The sequence below is a fragment of the Eurytemora carolleeae genome, unplaced genomic scaffold, assembly GCF_000591075.1.
Source record: "Eurytemora carolleeae unplaced genomic scaffold, Eaff_2.0 scaffold186, whole genome shotgun sequence".
In the NCBI taxonomy this organism is placed as follows: Eukaryota; Metazoa; Arthropoda; class Copepoda; order Calanoida; family Temoridae; genus Eurytemora; species Eurytemora carolleeae.
Genome location: NW_019396163.1, coordinates 69888 through 73424, shown reverse-complemented (window position 1 = coordinate 73424; position 3537 = coordinate 69888). Strand labels below are relative to the sequence as shown.

Below are 3537 nucleotides of genomic sequence, written 5' to 3'. Positions count from 1 at the left end.
TATCGTGAACTGTATGTAAGGTAGGAGCTAGTATATCGTGAACTGTATGTAAGGTAGAAGCTAGTATATCGTGAACTGTATGTAAGGTAGAAGCTAGTATATCGTGAACTGTATGTAAGGTAGAAGCTAGTATATCGTGAACTGTATGTAAGTTAGGAGCTAGTATATCGTGAACTGTATGTAAGGTAGAAGCTAGTATATCGTGAACTGTACGTAAGGTAGGAGCTAGTATATCGTGAACTGTATGTAAGGTAGGAGCAAGTATATCGTGAACTGTATGAAAGGTAGAAGCTAGTATATCGTGAACTGTATGTAAGGTAGGAGCTTCTATATAATGAACTGTATGTAAGTTAGGAGCTAGTATATCGTTAACTGTATGTAAGGTAGAAGCTAGTATATTGTGAACTGTATGTAAGGTAGAAGCTAGTATATCGTGAACTGTATGTAAGGTAGAAGCTAGTATATNATAATAATAATAATAATAATAATAATAATAATAATAATAATAATAATAATAATAATAATAATAATAATAATAATAATAATAATAATAATAATAATAATAATAATAATAATAATAATAAGAATAATAATAATAATAATAATGATAATAATGATAATAATTATTATAATAATAATAATAAAAATAATGATAATAATAATAATAATAATAATAAAAATAATAATAATAATAATAACACAGAAGAATATATCTACCTATTTAAGATGAAAATATTGATGACCAAAAGTCCAGTATGAATAAGAAGAAATATTATGGAGATACTTAAAAAAAATAAGTTAAAAGTCACAAATTATAAACAAAACTTTTTTTTCTGATTTTATTTTACCTAATGGTCCATGGTATCAAACCACAGCATTTTCTCCTCTCCATCCTGATCAAATAAAAGAGTTTTAATTATTTACAACATTTTGATTACAAAATGTATGTATGATGTTTTACACTTATTCATAATCTCATTTTTACGACGAAAATGTTAATTTCAAAGACTTGAAATGAAATCTTTATCCTATATTTTAATCAAAAAGTTGTTAAATTGCAATTTAATTTTTGGATACATTCCTTAATTTATGATAAATCAAATTTTTAAAAACACCTTAGCTTATAATTATGCTGTTTTATTTGACGGAATATATTATTTATAATTGTTAATATTCAGAAAAAAAACTTTTCAGATTTATTTTACGTATTTACGTGTATAGATATCTTTACATTCCTTAAAATTTTATGATGAACAAATAACTAAACCAAAAACACGAGACTAAACCAAATCCTTGCATGTGTTTTCAAACCCTCCCACAAAACCACTATTGGGAAAGGGTCGACCAGAACAGTGAAATTGAAATTCATTTTAAAATACAGATTTTAGTAATACAGGGTTTTTAGTAATACAGGGTTTTTAGTAATACAGGGTTTTAGTAATACAGGGTTTTTAGTAATACAGTGTTAGCATGAAAAGACAAACGGTTGAAAATTGAATTATAATTAGGAACTGATTTCTGTTTCAAACACTAGTATTCCAATCCCTTAAATATTTTCAATGTAAAATTTTATATTTTAAACTTTGACTATTAATGGTTTAAAAGTGAATTTAAATTTTTAATATGCGACCAAAAAAAAAATTTGCTTTGCTCATACTTGTGCGTAAAATCAAAACTAGAGAAGTAAAAAGATCACAAACTCGTATCAGTATGTCGCCAAAGTTTCATCTTTTTCTACTTTCATTCATCACAATACAAAAATATTTGGTTCGGGAAATTAGAGTTTGAGACAAATTTAAAGTTCCAATTAGACATTTTATTTCTTCATTGGTTTCAAAATAATTATGGCTAAAGCAGTAAAATTAATTAGTCTTAGGTTCTATAAAATGTATATTCTGAAATAATGCCTGAATTTTGACTAGGGCTTTCATGCGCAATAACGTTTCAGGAAAATAGTTTTCTGTCCTACCAATATGATTCCTTGTTGGAATGCAACAAAATGAATTTTAAATGTGTACAAATAAGTTAGCCAGCTACAGAAAAGGTTTTGCGCTGTTATTGCGCTATTGCGAATTAGAAAGCCCATTTTTTCCTGTTTGAAAATTATGCTTTTTTAAAAAGATTTTAAAAATCTTTTTATAAAAGCATAATTTTCAAGCCTGGTTTAAGAAAATTTTAATTGAGCGTGTGCTAGACAGAAGAAATGTGGGCTAATTTAATATTCCATAAATTAAAAACTTATGAAAGAAGAAATAAAATCAGAATTCGAATATAAAAATTAGAAGAAAAATTTGGCTTGAAGTTAAATATGGAAGGTAAAAAAGCCTGCAATTAAAATGGGAGTCATCTGAAAAGGAAGTGAACAAGTTAACACTAATAACCGGTTAAAAATAAACAGAAAAAGCAAACAAACGTGTTTCAGTCAAGAAAGATATTTACCAGTAAACCCCATTATCATTCTTTACAAACACAATATACACATGGAACATAATATACACATGGAACAGAATATACACATGGAACACAATATACACATGGAACATAATATACACATGGAACACAATATACACATGGAACACAATATACACATGGAACACAATATACACATGGAACACAATATACACATGGAACACAATACACATGGAACATAATATACACATGGAACAGAATATACACATGGAACACAATATACACATGGAACAACTATACACCAATTTCTGTGGAAGGAATTTATTTATAAGCTGAGCGAGTGGGGTTTTGCAATTGTTTATATTCCTCCCAGAAACTGCAGTACACTTTTGATTGTAAACAAAGAATGAAGGTTTCCTGGCAGATCTTTCTTGGGTTAAATATTGCAAACAGTTTGTGTTTTCAACTTGGTCAATATTTGCTGAATTGCATGAAGAATAAGTGGGTATTAAAGAAGAGAGGGTTAATACCGGTTTTCCAGTTTTGGGTTTGAGCATTTAAAATCTGTTGGAAGTGAGGTTTCTTTTCTGCTTTAATACTAAAATAATTGGACCATCGTGAAAGGTTTTATTTCAAAATATCTCGTTTAATCATGAAAAATAAATATAATCGTGAATATTTTGTAACTGTTAATACCTGAAGTCGTGGATACGGGAGGAACTGGATAACACGCCTTTTTTATATTTTAAAATATAAATATTTTCTCTGAAACATTTTGATATTTGGCGAGACCAAGGGTTTCTGAAACAAATGATATAGATAGAAAATTAATCTCTGTTTAGATGTCCGATCTTGACTCATGTACCTCTTGACCGATTTGCCACATATTTTAATTTAATTTTAATAGGAAAAACCCACGGAAAGTTTCCAGACAAAGCTGAGTTCCCAAGCTATTATATTAGAACATAAACTAAACAATTGACTACTTTTAAGTTTGTTACAGTACGAATAATACCCCAACAGTCGAGTTTTTCACAAAATATTTTCAAATATTTTCTGCACGTTACATTTTCCAATATGAGAATCCAAGTGATATTTCAAATTATTCAAAAATAAAAGATATTTCAA

The 3537-nt window shown here is 27.9% G+C and overlaps 1 long non-coding RNA gene across 1 annotated transcript; it reads right to left on the bottom strand.

Annotated features, from left to right (window-relative positions):
* Positions 1–717: 717 nt before the first annotated feature.
* Positions 718–3206, bottom strand: LOC111696899 (uncharacterized). The gene is made up of 3 exons (XR_002764185.1): positions 3106–3206; positions 849–893; positions 718–783 (listed from the first exon to the last, which is right to left on the bottom strand). It is a non-coding gene; the product is annotated as an uncharacterized LOC111696899 (long non-coding RNA).
* Positions 3207–3537: the final 331 nt, after the last annotated feature.